At 43.4% G+C, this 16,319-nt stretch overlaps 1 protein-coding gene across 1 annotated transcript in view; it reads left to right on the plus strand.

Annotated features, from left to right (window-relative positions):
• The window catches only part of LOC147659275 (membrane-spanning 4-domains subfamily A member 4A-like), a 274,825-nt gene that overhangs the window by 238,072 nt on the left and 20,434 nt on the right, over positions 1 to 16,319 (plus strand). The gene's annotated exons all lie outside the window — the stretch shown is intronic.

The following is a 16,319-nucleotide window of genomic DNA, read 5'->3' on the forward strand; positions in this document are numbered from 1 at the left end:
GGCCCCCACAGACGCCGGGGATGCCTGGTTTCACCTTGGAGATACCCAGAAGGGACCCTCTCACAGGGAAAGCCAGGACGGGTTCCCCAGCGGTCTTCAGCGCCAGGACACCCCGAGATGGGGTAACAGTGCGCTTTACAAGTATCATCATTCATTCATTCATTGGGAATGGCCAGAACTCACAAGTATGTTGACCTGCTGGGGTCAGCAGACCACCATGTCTGAGACTGCTTTTTTAATAAAGTAGGTTTTTTTTTTGGGTTGGAATGCAGCCTGTTTTCATCAAAGGAAATTGGGATGCATTTAAAAGTGAGACCACTGCTTACTCTTAAAACATTTTCACTGCCAATCACAAAGTGGAAGGGGTCCCCTGGGGACCACTTCCTGTTTGCGACTGGCTTATCACTAATTTGAAATTGGTGGTATATGCAATTGTTTTGCGACCGAATTTCCAGTTGCAAAACAGTCTTACATCCCCCTGCGACTGGCTATTAGGAAGGGATGCTCTTTTCAAGGCTCTCCCTAGTAGCGATTTGCTAAGCCTATAGGTTTGCTACATGCTATAAACCTTTTTAGAAATCGTAAAAACAGTCAGATTTCCTGTTTGCTACTGCTAAAAACGGTCGTACATCTGGTCCTTGGGGCTTCAAGTGTGGAGCAAGAAAAGATAGTCCTATGGCTCACACACGAGTACTTTAAAATCTTTCTGGTAAACTGTGAGCCGGAGAGGTTTGGAAATGACAGGTGTTAAGTGCTGCTGTCTGCACGCATTTACTAGCAGTTGGGGTTGGGCAGTGCTGTTGCCTCAAGCTGTTTGTCCAGCAGACCTTTGCCTTAACCAGGTTTACTGGGTGCTGACACTCACTAGGAAAAGCCAGGTCAGGTGTCACTGAACCTGGTAATTGTGTATCTATTAACAGCATATATCTTGTGATCAGGCTGAGCGGTATCCCCAACAACCTTGTAATCGGGGGTCACAGTATTGTTTCATTCAACATTTCTTTGTTGGATTATTCAGTCAAAATCATTTACAGCTGGTATCACAGATTCACAAATGCAAGTTGTTTTTATTGGTCAATATGTTTTTACTGAGGTTGACATTGGCGCATGTTAGCGTTCTGTTGCTTGACAGCTATGACCCAGATTAACTAAACTCCTGCATCAGAGTGAAGTGATACAAAGTTGTTTACCGTATATACTTTCCAGTGCAAAAAGTGTTTAATTCTGGAAACGTTCCCATTTCTCAGCATCACTTTGCATGCCATTGTATTGCTTTGCATCAAGAGAGCATTACTGGGCTGGTACGTGGGCAGATCAGCTTAAACGCACATGGTTTTGATGCAAAGCCCGATCTACCTTTATGGAACTGGATACATCATGATATAGTTTAATGCCCAAATACCTGAACATTGTCACCTCTCACTGAAGTGGAGCATCAGGAGAACAATCAGATTGTAATTTATTGGATGTTCAAATTTGAAGCAGGCAAGGTGTACTCTGGTGGACTTGTAGGCCTGACAGGTCACCACATTTAAGTATTTGAATCCATCCCTAATATATGTGAGTGCATCTGTAACTTAAATAGGTGCCTAATAAGCATACAAATATATTGAATATGTATAACCATTTTTATTTTTTATTTTATTTTATATTCTTATATAGCGCAGGACTCGACCCCTGAAGGGGTATCCCCGCGCTTGTGCTACTGCTTAGGGATGCCCAATCAGGATTATAGACTGTGATGTGCTTAGGAAATTGAGATTAAGTATGTTTTAGGGATTTCCTAAAGGTCTGGAAATTGATATTTTGTCTCAGTGAGAGAGGGAGTGAGTTCCAGAGTGTTGGGCCCTTATAGGACAGGGCTCAACCTCCCTGCCTAGCCCTCTTAATCCTGGGGACCTGGAGCAGCAATTGGTTGCTCGAACGCAGGGAACGATCAGAGTATAGAGGTTGATTTTTTCAACCAGGTATTTAGGGCCTGAACCAAAGAGGCATTTGTGTATTATACAGCAAACTTTAAACTTAACCCGTTGCCGAACAGGCAACCAGTGCAGTTTAGCCAGCAGGTGACGTGAGGTGGACCTGGGCAGAGCGTTAAGGACCAATCTTGCCGCGGTGTTCTGGGTCACTTGTAGTCTATTAAGTTGTTCCTCATTGGCCGAGATGAGAAGGCCATTACAGTAGTCCAACCTACTGACTACAAGAGTCTGGACAAGTGTCTTTCTGTGGCTGTCGGGCAGGAATGGGAATACACGCCTTAAGAGTCCGATAACACGGAAGCAGGATCCAGTTACCTGATTAACATGTTCTTTAAGCAATAATGCCTGATCTAACCGCACACCAAGGTTCTTTACTATCTGCTTAGGACTTGGTACTGGTCCTAGGTCCAGGGGCCACCATTCTGGAGACCACAGGAGAGGGGCCTCCCCGAACAACATAACCTCAGTTTTGACTACGTTCCATTGGAGGCAGTTTAAGGCCATCCAATCAGATACCGCCCTCATACCATCAGCAAAAGATTTTTTTATTGCAGGTGTGAGGGACTGAAAGGGGAACAGAAGCTGGGTGTCGTCGGCATACGACACCGGGGTGAACCCATATACTCTCACATTGTCAGCCAAGGGGGCCACATACACATTAAAAAGTGTAGGGCTTAGACATGAGCCTTGTGGCACTCCCTTGGTGAGCTCCCTAGAGATGGAATGAAGGGAGCCCAATCTGACACCTTGTGACCAGCCTGAGAGAAAACTCTCCAACCAGGACAAGGCAGCGCCTCCTATACCCACCTCCCTTTGATGGCCGAGAAGAATCTCATGTGACACTGTGTCAAAGGCAGCGGATAAATCTAACAGCACCAGAATCATAGAGCCCCCTCCATCTAGTTCCGTCCTGATGTTATCGGTCACGGAGAGGAGGGCGGATTCGGTGCTGTGATTAGGTCTAAACCCAGATTGTGAAAAGTCCAGACCTTCCGCTGCCTTGATGTATTTAAACAAATGGGTGTTCACATGTTTCTCTGTCATCTTGCTAAGGTATGGCAGGAGGGAGATGGGTCGGAGGTTAGAGAGGTCTGTCCATGGCAGCGCTGTGTTCTTCCGAATGGGATTCACCACCGCTTTCTTCTACTCCAGAGGCACCTGTCCCTCCTTGAGGGAGAGATTTATTACAGATTGAATCTCAGGTCCAAGCAGAATGCTCAAGGAGGCAACCATTTTAGCGGGCAGAAAGTCATCAGGGGACCCCGTTTTAATATAACTGATCAGAGAGGCAAAATCAGAGTCATTGACTGCGGGAACATCATTAGTGAGTTGCCATCATGTATGGATATTTGAGTGGGGATGGAGGTATTATTCCTTTGACTGGAGGCCTTCGTGATTTTGTCATAGATCATCTCTATTTTGTTCTAAAAAAATAGAGAGATATCATCACAGAGAGACTGAGAAAAGTCATCAGGACTCTCACAAGCGATCGGTTTTACAAAGGCATGTAAGATTTTATACAGTTCTTTGGAAGAATTGCCAGCCTCAGCAGGCTGCTGGGCAAGACAGTTCTTCCTTGCCAGTCTAATGTTTTTATAATAGCTGGACTGAGCATCTAAGTGTGCTTTCTTACTTTCCTCAGTACGTGTTTCCTCCAGATTTTCTCTAATTTCCTGCACCCCTGTTTCTCTGTTCTAAGTGACTCTGTGTACCACACCTCTTGCTTGGAGGTGGGGTATTGCTTATGTAACTTCAGAGGGGCCAACACATTAATTGCCTCTACGAGGGAGTTGTTAAACTTAGATAAAGCGAGCTTCACATTATCTGTTGCTAAAAAGGTGGGTTTCTTCCACACCCTCTGTAGCTCTTCTGCTGTTACTTTGTGCCACTGTCGGCGCCAAATCGGGTGAAGAGGGATGATAATCATCAAGTCTTATCATTCTGCTGCTCCCTCCCTGTGCATTATCATATTCAACAGCTTCATCACTATGCCAAAGAAGAAAGGAAAGGGGGGCATCTCTGATGAGTTCCTCTCTGCAGTTGGCAGGAGTCAGAGTCTGTTGACTTCTCAATTGGTTCAGTAGAACAAAAATACGTTATTCTTGCCATAGGCCATTAAAGTAGCGCATAAACGAGTAAAAATACACTACATTGTTTTGTAGGCAGAGCAGCGAGCTTGCATCAGAAGTTATATAAAATGCACATCCTAGGCCACAATCTGCCTTATAAACCACTCTATAGCAGAGGTTATAATTTCAGCCCTATCTTCTTGCGCAAAAAACTGACTGCGAGTAAATACCTACTGAGAGAGAAGATTATATGGGGTGCTGTATCACTTTTAAGTACCCTCAGGGCTTCTTCAAATTTTCTGTAGCCTAAGCTCTTACATAATGGATGTATCCATTTTCTCGTTTATGTATTATAGGCAGTACAAAAGAATAAAATATGCATATTGTTTTCTACCTGATCTAAAGTGCATAAGGTGCAGCTCTCAATCTCATGAATAGGCATTTGAAAGTATAGGATCTAATTTGAAGATATCTATAGTGACATTTTATATACAATATCTTCACCAAATAAGGTTGAATTTCATCTAGGAAATCTTCAAAAGTGGAAACTGGCTTCATAGTAAGAAATCCAGTTGTTAATAGACCTGAATTTGGATTGCGGTAATGAGAATTTGCCACATATTCCCAGTACACTGATTTAAGATGTTTCTTTGAGCTGGCTTGTAATGATTGTGGCTCACTTCAGTATAGGGGTAGGCCAAGTTCTGGGGTTCCCATAATAATCTGAAATTTATTATTATTTCCAAATATTTAAAGTTGTTCACATGCTCCAATTCCACCCCCCTCATTCTCACATTTTTCTTGAATGACCTATTCACAGTCATATATTTTGTCTAACTTATATTGCTTTTGAATCCCTTCTTTGTGCAGTAGGTATGGAAACTGTCAAGTTGGAGTCCTTTAGGTGTTTGGGAAAACAAGATGATAGTGTCTGTAAAATGAAAGGTAGGGGCTGGGATACCGCAGATCTTAGGGGACCGATGGCCGCATTGTTTTAATTTGTCCCAGACAACATTAATGTAGAGCGAGAACAGGGTTGGTGCCATCACACAGCCCTGTCTCACTACCCTCCTAATAGGGATATGTTCTGTAAGTTTACCTTGTTGACCTCAACGTACCCTGGCAAAATTATGCTAGTGTAGCCTAATTATCTGGGTTTGAATCTCTCCTGGGACACCCTGGGTTGTCCACAGTAGTTCTCTTGGGACGTAATCGAATGCCGCCTGTAGATCTATGAATGCTATGTAAATATGCCTCCCCTTAAGCTTTGTATATTTTAATAGCATGTACATGAGTCTAAAAGCATGTTCAGTGGTACCGGTACGAGACCTGAATCCTTGAAAGGGTGAAAGTATATTATATTCACGGATCCAGTCATTCAATCTATCCAGAATTTGGCGGGCATTCATTTTTTGCATCAGTTCTATAAGGCTCATTGGCCTATAATTCCCAAGCTCACACTTATTTCCTTTTTTGTGGATTGGTACTATTTCAGACCTATTCCACATTGGAGGGACCCATGCCCCAGATGCAACTGCATTGCTTACTATATTCACATAGGGGATCCATACTTCCTTGGTCAACCCAGGCGCTTTTCCTAGTTTTGTTTCCCGAATAGCCCGCTCTGTATCTGGCAAGCTAAAGTAGAATACCTGTTCATCATTTCTGTCATTTCTGATATCCAGAGATATTTGTTCATCATGCTGTAGGTGGGCGGAGGCTGCATAAAGATTAGTAAAGTGCCTGGGTCAACATAGTGCTACATGTGGGAGACTAGATCCTTATTTTCATGGGCTACTATTTTCCACAATAAAACGGAATCCTTCGATTTAGCTGCTTGTAGTAGATTGCACTAATGTGTATCCTCAAATGGGTTTTGTGCATTCAGTCATTCTTTTTTGTAACTGGCTCTTACTTCTCTTACCAAAAGTGTGTTCCACCTCTTAAAACTATTAAGGAGAAATGTTTTTTCTTCTTTGCATTTGTCTGAATACCATGGGTTAAATGGGTCTATTCTCCTCGCTTCTTGGTCTTAGCTCTGAAATAAGATTTTAATGGATGGTAGTAACCAAGGCTGGTGTAGAGCTGCTTTTGTACAATTCCTCAAGTTCCTCAGAATTTTTTTTGTAGATGTTAGTCAATTCAATTCAATAATAACTTTATTCTGTAGTTTAAAAAAACACCATAAAAGTTCACAATAAGCAAATTACAAAGTTTACAAGGATTAAAACCAGTTAAAAATACAGTTGTTAAAAAGCGGTTAAAAGAAGACGTCTCCGTTTATATATTTTTCAGTCATACCATAACGTACAGTTTTCCATTTATCTAGCAATCTTTCGTTTAAGCAGGGCTTATATATAGTACATAATCAAAGGTTCGCACGATGACGGATACAAAATTTAAGAAAACATACAATTGCTTTGGCATAATTTTCATTTTCAAGATACTGAAGTGCCAGGTATGCAGGACGACACTGTCGGAGCCCCCAGATTTTCAAAATGGGCAGTATCCAGCGTTTGCGCGGTTCAATAAAAAATTTACAAAATAGCATTATATGTATAGTTGTTTGTGGGGACACCGAGTCACACGGACACATGGAAAGTGTAGATGACCAAACATTTTCAATTGGGAATGCGACCAGTAGATGAAATATGTCAAATCTAAAACGGGTAACCAGCATTTTTTCATATTGCGTTAAGCTAAACATCAAATAGGGTTCAACGGAAAACACAGTCTGCGCTAATAAAGAGTGTTGAACAGATGGTTTATGAATCTCAGATAGTAATCGTAGCTGGCGCAAGTGTACAAGACACTCTTTTTTAGGTCCTTCTTGGAGATTTCATTTATCGTTGATGGATGGTCAAAAAACTTCCTATAGCCCAAATCTGTTAGTAGCACTTTGACATAACATAGCCATTTGATTTTCCTACACCGATCAAGTGTCAAAATATCTTGAATGATCACTCTAGTTAGTTGACATTGTTCGGTGACCCATGTTCATCGCCACAACATTACTGGTTGTAATTTTATAATATCTGCTATGTAATCAATACCCAGCTCTGTGTGATAGGCATACGTGGAACAGCTTTTAGGTACCGCAAGCAGGTATCTCAAAAAGGAATTCTCAACTTTTTGTATTGAGTCCACATTCGCAAAGCCCCATATCCCCGCCCCATATGTGGTCGTGCTTACACATTTCGCATTATATATTTTTAACAATTCTTTTGGTGGTCGCTGCCCCAGTCTTTGTGAAAACATTTTTAACGAAACTGTCTCTCGCAAGAAAGAAAGTTTCCTTGCATTAATAGCTGGGTTCCATTTACATTTTTCATCTATAACAATCCCTAGATAGGGGTAGGTTGTAGTCCTGTCCAATGGTTCACCTTGTACAAACAATCTTCGATTTTTTACATTTTTTTCCCCGCATGCATAGTATATGTTTTCTTTGCATTTAATTTCAGATTTAAACTTGCCATAAAGGCACAGTATCTATCTAATGCCAGCTGGAGTTCAATCGGTGTTCTTGCTAAAATGACAGCATCGTCGGCATATAAAAGCGCTGGTATCTGCCGACGAGCAATTAGACGAAGGTCTTTATTGCCTTGAAGCATGGCGGTCTCTAAGCCGTTAGTATACAGGGTGAATAAAAAGGGAGCCATACACATCCCTGTCTGACCCCCTTTTCCACCCTGAAAGTATCCGTGAGCTCACCTTCACCCCTGCCTGTAGTGCCTGTATACAGTTCTCGGAGGAAGTCCACAATTGGGGGAGCAACCCCCATTTTCAGAATAATGCTCCACAGCGTTGAGTGTGCCACGCAATCAAACGCTGCAGAGAGGTCAACGTACATCATGTGGAGCGTGGACCCCTTAGCCTCCACGTATTTACCCGTCAATAGGGACAGATTTAAAGCCTGGTCTACTATTCCTAGCCCCTCACGAAAACCATATTGTATATCTGAGATGATGCTATGGTCAGTGGCCCACTACTGGAGTCGATCGAGAAGTATCCGCCCTGCCATCTTCCCGAGCGAATCCAGGAGGGAGATAGGCCTATAGCAAGACGGGCTATTTCGGTCCCCTTTTTTAAATATGGGGACCAACGTCGATGTTCGCCAGGAATCTAGTAAACCCACTTCAGTAGTGGCATTCAAGACATTGGTCAGCAAGGGAGACCAAAGGTCTGGATGGTATTTGAAGATGTCAACAGGGACGCCATCCGGACCGGAAGCTTTGGCTGTTTTTGAGAATTTTAAGGCTTTTTGGACCTCTTCATGGGAAAACTGGAGGTTTATTGGATAAGTGACCTGTATCAAGGGGTCTGGTTGATCCATATCTACTGAGGCGTCTTTACTAAAAACTTTTGTAAAATGTCTCACCCACTCCAGTTCGCTTATGGCGACATCAATAGAGGGACAGTCATCTTTATCTATTAGGAAAGGGGAGCGAACTACCTGCCAGAACATAGCACTATCTTTTAATTCTGAGCTTTGATTAAGGCGTTCCCACAGTTCAGCTTTCAATTCTTTTTTCCTATTGTTTAGGGCAACCGCATACTCCTTTCTGAATCTGCTAACTTCAGCTCTGTCCCTATGATCTCTGTTTAGGGCTTCCTTTAAATTTGAGTGTGCCTTTGTGCATGCTGAGTTGAACCAGCCTTTTTTCATTTGGGACTTTTGTTTGTGCGTCCTGGTTAATTCTTTTTGAATATTTTTTTATAACAGCCAGAAAACTCATTATGACTTCCTTAGTTTGTGGATGGGGTAGCAAAGGTCCAGGGATTTTAAGGCTTTGAACAACACTTGAATAAGTAGTATTGATAGGTGGGTGGAGACACACTCGAAGCTCTGGACCTCTTGGGCTTCAAAATAAGGAGACAGTTTTGAGAAGTGGTAAGTGTGATCTCCACATAAAATTACATCAGTTTTCCAAGATTAATATCCATTCTTTCCAGATCATGATATGGAGGACAGAGACATTTTTGTTTGCAGTGAAGTTTCTTTATTTTTATTCATAGAACAAGGACAGCCGACACGTGTTTCGCCCCCTCTTGGCGATTTGCGCCGGGGCTTTCTCAAGGCTAAGTAGGTTAAATCACGTAGACAGTTGTCGTTTCCAAATATTTACAGTGTCCCAAATACGGAACCCGGTAGTTAAAGAGAACGACCCGGAAGTGATAACTTCAAGAGCGAGTTGGTCTTTGGTCCCGTGCCTGTGAGAAGCGCGAGGATTCAACCCAAGAACCACCATGTCGGAAGGACTCTAGGATCAGGGGCATTAGCCTAACAAAAAATGTTTTACCTTTGAAGAATTACATTTCCGTATTTGGGACACTGTAAATATTTGGAAACGACAACTGTCTACGTGATTTAACCTACTTAGCCTTGAGAAAGCCCCGGCGCAAATCGCCAAGAGGGGGCGAAACACGTGTCGGCTGTCCTTGTTCTATGAATAAAAATAAAGAAACTTCACTGCAAACAAAAATGTCTCTGTCCTCCATATCACGATCTGGAAAGAATGGATATTAATCTTGGAAAACTGATGTAATTTTATGTGGAGATCACACTTACCACTTCTCAAAACTTCCTTAGGTTGTAACTTAGGGTCAAGACAATTTATGATGTCAGCTTGATTATATTTAACTATTTTTCTAGTTGTTGCTTCCTTATCAATACTACCCCATTTCAATGTGTAACCGTTCAGAGAGCCAAGTACTAACTCACGTTGGTGTAAGTTAGTCATGATATCATGTGGTTTGTGTATTTTTGTTTCAGATAGGACCATAGTGTTTGGAAAGTGGTCACTCAAAGGATTTTTAGCAACCTAAAATGATTCTATGGTAGATCCCATAGAGACTGAAATTAATATGTAGTCTATCAGACTTGTTAGACCTCTGCCATTGAATGTGGGCAGGAAAGGCACTGATGGGATCTTTATTTCATTAGCGAAGCTTAGCTCTAATTCTGTCATGACCTCGCTAATTTTCTCGCCTTCATTAGAATGTGTGAAGTGTGCTACATTATTATCATCCTCATCACTGATACCATACTTATCATTATTATTATTCCTACATAGGTGGAGATTGAAATCTCCCCCCCCAAATTATTGTACATGACTTTTTAATATATTTTAGACGTTGTTCTTGTAGTACTACAGAAATCTCTGAGAGAAGAGTGATCAAGTCAGCCTGACACAGATTATTATAAAAGTTTACTACTATATATAATTTTTGTTTAGTACTCTTTAAGACAATGATCTGAAAGTTCTTTTCTAGTCTTAAAGGAAGTATGCCATCGACAAGTAAAGTGTTTATAATATAGGTGACTAGGCCACCACTATTTCTACCAGAGATTGATTTCTTTGCAGGTGACCAGAATGTCTTAAAACCCGCTATATGTGTTGGCCTGTTAGCCCAGGTCTCCTGAAGGCAGATAATACCGCTCATGTTAATCTGACTCAGGAAGCTGGGATTTGTCTTTTTAGCAGACAAACCTGCAATATTCCAAAATGTAAAGTGTACTTGTAGGGTAGTCGAAGTAGGGTCAACAGCAATAGCTGTTTCGACTATATGATCTACTGCTCCCGGATTAATTGGAGCCGGTGGTACAGTCATCAAATCATCTGTCTCATGGTGTTTTATTGTGGAATGGTTACATTTACCAGGGGTAGCTATAAGCTGATTTACCAAATTATCAGAAGTTGTAATTGTTGGAGTCTCCCCTATTTTAAAAGATTGTGGGGTTTCCCAGTTAGTTTGAGGACTGGCAAGTCAGTCATTAAAATCCAGCCCAGAAAAAACCTTAAATCTGTTATAGGTAGGAACACTGTAGGAGCTAGCTGGTACCAGAGCAGCTTGTCTCCATCGATTATCCCTATTCTCTTGATATGGAGTTACAGAGAGATAGGGATGAATAGATGGAGGTATGTGTGTTTGGCTCTGATGCCATTGCACCGAGCCTGTTGGATAGACAAACTTGGGATTTTGATGGAAAAGAGGAGTATGCGTTTCAGAAGGAAAGTGCCTTTCTTGAAATACGTTCGTGAGATTGGGTGGCATATTTGAATTTGTAGTTAACAAATGCCTATAGAATTAACCCAATGGAAGAAGGGTTGTGTTGAATTCCCATGCAGAGGGTGGAGGGGCCTTAGCTCGTGTCTTTTCGGCCCATTGAGGGTTCCTAAAATTAATTGTTACGCAGTCCCCCTCAAACCTTTTCCGTAGCGGGCCTATCCAGCCTACTCTTTGAGTATGAATAATTTCCCCAGCGCATTCCATTGGAAAATTGCAGTTCAGGGTCAACCAGTGTAGGATCTTATTTTTTAAAGAGGAAGTGGTTTCACTCTGCTCTTATTTAAGTGTCGGTACATTTACTAGTACAAGTACGTAAGCTCCACATTCAGGGGGGAGAGTAATGCGCGAAGGGATCTGTCTTGACCTGTATGGATGTTCGTACGGAATCTTAGGCTGCTGCGTCGTGGCAGCCAAATGGTTAGGTTGGCTAAGTATTTCTGATCCATGTTGAGGTGCTGTATGGGTCTTCCCTGACTGGTTATTAGCAAATTGAGTGTTCGTGTTGGTAGTGGGAGTGGAACTAGTAGTTGGTGCAGGTTTATTCGCAACAGGTGGATTATTGTTTCTCCATCGGGAACTGAACCGGGGATAACTTTTGGTTGAGGGATAGTTGTTTTACTAGTATTTGCTTTTGGATTGGGGGCTACAGCAGTATTTTGGGGAACAGTGGGTGGTTTTTTTCTGTTTAGGGATACTAATTCTTCAATTTGTTTCTCTAGTCGAGCAAGCCTGGTTTCGACTGGTGACAGATAGATGCTTAGAAGATCCCCAATTCGTTCAATCAGGTGATCGCTGTCTATAATAGTCTCATACTTATCCCTGTGTTCCTCCCCCATGTTTGTCTCCGAAGCTCCCAAAGATTGATGTATTTCGCTGGCTATCTCTTTACTTTTTTGCCCTCTCGCAAGTTTACGCTTCTTAGAAACGCGAGACGCTGATGGAGTCGGTTGCTTAGTTTGTTTTGGAATTGCACCCCCTCGTGTATTAGCGACGTCTTTCTCATGGGTGTCATCCACAGTCTCAGGTGTTAATCCCACATTAAGAGCTGGAGATCTTTCTAGATCACTACTCAGGTCACAATTAGTGCTGGAGTCTGACACTGATAGATCGACCTCATTTGTTAGAATATGGAGGTCATCTTGGGTATCATGAGTGGCAGCAGGGTGTGTATTACTAGAATTACCTGGGGTTGTGGCTAGCTTAATGCTTCCTAGGGAAGAGTGTTTGGCAATGTTCAAATCACGCAATACTCTTCGTTGCAGTAATGAGATACTGAGATCGATAGCATCGTTTGTTCTTGTAATAAAGCTATCTATTGGCCCTAGAACTGAAGCTGCTCCCGCGGCAGTCTTGCTTCTACTACCTCTCGTAGACATTTTGCAAATATGGGTGTTATATCAATTAGATTATATGAGCTCTTAATGTGAATAACCCACTGCGGATGTGTATAGCTACACCCTTGGAACACAATAATACAATGAATCAAGTCAACAGTGCCCTACTTGTTCAGCAGGCAGGGATGTTAGGGGGGTACACCCAACCCGACCTCTTCGTCCTCGGACGGCCACAGACGGCCCGCCCTTTGCCCGGCTTAGCCCGGCGCTCCCGCGACGCGGGTAAGCACTCGCGCTTTTAGCGCCACCAGTCGCGTTGTGGGCGTGGCCCGTTCAGCTTCCAGCTGGCGAGAATGCTGGGAAATGTGGTTCTCCCCTACTCGGCGGCCGCGCACAGATGGCAAGTGCGGCGGCGGCAAGGGGAAAACCGTCGGGGTCCCAGGTGGCAAGTTTGTCCAGGAAAGATTAAGGTCAGTCCCTTAATATTACATAGAAGTGCCCCGCTCCACCGCTAAGCACTCACGCTTTTAGCGCCACCAGTCGCGTTGTGGGCGTGGCCCCGTTCAGCTTCCAGCTGGCGAGAATGCTGGGAAATGTGGTTCTCCCCTACTCGGCAGCCGCGCACAGATGGCATGTGCGGCGGCGGCGAGGGGAAAACACTCGAGGTCCGAGGTGGCAAGTTTGTCCAGGAAAGATTAAGGTCAGTCCCTTAATGTTGCATAGAAGTGCCCTCATGTTAGTCATAGTATCTGTTTTGTTCATGGCATGGGGCCATTTTAGTGATCTTTGGTTTATTCTCTATCATTGGTTGATTAATCAGGGAATATGAGCCAACCATTTTTTCTCCTCTCTTAATTCCTGTCCATTTTAGGCACGAGGAATAGTGAGTACTATCTTCTCTTTCCCTGTCTATTTTAAAACTGTTGATCTTTTCCATGTCCTAATACTGTGCCAAATATAATGCATTCTTGAGCGGACTGTTCCCCTTCTAAATGTTTATAGAGGAGGTATACTTGTATTTCCATCCTTATACCTACCTATACCTATACCTATAAGCCCTTAGCCCATGCTCTATTTTAGAATATGCTAATTGCATGGTTGCAGTTGTGCATGGTACATAGTTACCTGCTTCCAATTGAGTAATTCCTCTTGTCAGATCCTCTCCCTCAGTAATTTCATCCAGCCCTTTTAGAGGTTCATAGGTACAATTGAAGCTTCCCTCCTTCGATAATTGTAACACCAGGATCAATAGTTTTTAAAATGCTGTTCAGGGACCTAACAATCTCGGATTCAGTATCTACTTTCTTCAGCTTAATTTGAATATTAAAAAGATGTAATGGTTTTTGATAGTTTATAAACGTTTTATTTCTGAGTATGTCATGAGAGTCGATATTATAAAAATGTATGTTTGTATCTGAGGTGATTTTTGCCCATATAACCAGTCCTCCCGATGATCGCCCATGCTTTGAGGGATTTGCATTTTAAAAAAAGGTTTTAAACCGTTGTTTGTATAGTGGCTCTAATAACCATGTCTCCTGGAAGAGACAAAAGTCGGGCTGCTCTTTATTTGTGCAGTTTTTACAAAAAGAAACATCAGGAACGTGTGATGAATGGTAGAGGAGGTCCTGAAAATCAGTTTGGGAGGGAAAAGGGTGTGGCCGGACACTACATCATGCCTTTGCATTCTGGAACATGCAGTCCACAATGTGGACTTCCCTCAGTGTTGACTGTAGCCACTGAGAGTCAGAGTGGAAAAAGGTAGAGCTGGTAGGTAGTCAGACAGTTAGCATCGGGAGAGTGCAAGTCACACTCGACTAGGTTTCCAATGTACTCCGCCGGATAAACCTTCGGTGCCGCTATGCTCAATGCACCGCTGCATCCCTCTCCCTGCCATGACCCTCTGGGAGCATCTCACTTCTCACATCACTACCAGACAGGGTCAGAGATCAATTGCATTTCTCTATTTCAGTACTGTAAGTGGGGCATCCAGTTCCTCTGCCTGTGCACTGATTATTTAGTACAGGTTCTCTCAGTGTAACCATTTAGGGTCTGAGATCACATGTGCATAGGTGTCTTTAGTAACATACTAGTGTGTCATTTATCTTTTAGTGCAAGAACACCATTGGCCCAAAATTATTTAATTGGAGAGTGGGTAATTTCTGCCTGTATCAACATGGGAAAAGATGACACCCTTATTAGATAGTCTAACTATGAACTTATTTGAGTGAAATACCCTAAGTTGTTCTACTATTCCCACATACTTTACTTGTGTTTATAGCAAGTCTATTCCACTCTCCCCATGTTACATTTTATTTTTTTCTAGTATGGCAGTAGTCTTCTCCGATTAAGTCAATTCCTAATTTAGATCTTTACTTTTGCTATTAATGGAGTCAAAGTGTCTTCTATTCAAGTATTGCTTTCCCTGTGGACTCTGCATTTTAAAGAAAACAATTATCAATCCTCCCCATTAGTGTACCCTGAAATGCTCTACTGTTGAGTCAGTCTGGGCATATATAAACAAAGGTATTGTGCCACCAGAACGTCACTTTTTGCGACATTGCGGTGGCGCAATACCCTGCACCATATTTTCAAAGCTGTGTTGAGCCACTTTGCATGGCTTAATGTTATGTTATGTTATGTTATGTTATTTATTCTTTTGTATAGCGCAACGGTTACTCAAAAAGAGTGTCCCGGCGCTTTAGGTAAGGAGAACAGATTTCAGAATAACACAACACAGCTAAAAGAGGTTAGAAAGCAAACAGAAAAAAAAAAGCGGAACTACTGGCAGACCTATTGGGAAAACAGCCAGGTTTTGAGACCTCTTCTAAAATCAAGGAGAGTAGACGCCCCCCGCAAAGGGAGCGGTAATGAATTCCACATCTGTGGGGCCAACAGGCTGAAAGAGCGGCCCCCGAGGCGAGCCCTCTTCACACGCGGAACGGCCGCCAAACGTAGAGATTCTGACCTCAACGAGCGAGTCGGGTGGTAAAAGGTCCGTCTCTTTTGGAGATGTTTAGCTCCCACAGCATGAAGCGCTTTGTAGGCCAAGGTCAGAGCCTTAAAGACGATCCGTTTGCGGATGGGTAGCCAGTGTAACGTCACCAACAACCCCGAGGCGCTGGTGCGTCTACTTAGGCCAAAGATGGCCCTGGCCGCCGCGTTCTGTGCAACTTGAAGCCTCTGCAGCAGATACTCTGGCAGGCCCAGGTAAAGAATGTTGGCATAATCCAACCTGGAGCCTATCAGAGCCTGCACCGTCAGCCTCCTGTGCTCCTCGGACAAGAGAGGCAGAAACCTCCGCAGCATTTTTAGCAGGCCGAAGCAGGTGCCGGTTACCCCCAAGATCTGGGCTTTCATCGTCAGCCCCTTGTCCATCTTAACCCCCAAGTTTTTAGCCATGGGAGAAGAGCCGGACGGAGGGAACATGTCGGTGGACCACCAGGCCTGCCAGCTAGGCTCCGTATCGCACCCGAAGAAGAGTACCTCCGATTTGTCGGAATTGCACTTGAGGCTGTTCAGTTGGAACCATGCGAACACAGCCCCAAGGCAATTCTGGATACTCTCCCCGTCAAAGTCAGCCCCTCTCTCGCAAGAGAAGAGGAGCTGGGTGTCGTCGGCATACGACACGATCCGGGCACCAAATGACTCCACCACCGTCGCCAAAGGGGTCATAAAGATGTTAAAAAGGGTCGGGCTCAATATAGAGCCCTGAGGGACCCCGACTCCCAAAGGCGGCATTACAGCGGTGTCAGATGATGTCCAGATCGTTTGCCGGCGGCCGGCCAAAAAGGAAGAAAGCCATTTGAGCACCGTCCCCCGCAGACCAATCTCAAAGAGTCTTGCGAGCAGGCCCTCATGGGGGACGG

Source organism: Lissotriton vulgaris, unplaced genomic scaffold, assembly GCF_964263255.1.
Source record: "Lissotriton vulgaris unplaced genomic scaffold, aLisVul1.2 SCAFFOLD_435, whole genome shotgun sequence".
Classification (NCBI taxonomy): domain Eukaryota; kingdom Metazoa; phylum Chordata; class Amphibia; order Caudata; family Salamandridae; genus Lissotriton; species Lissotriton vulgaris.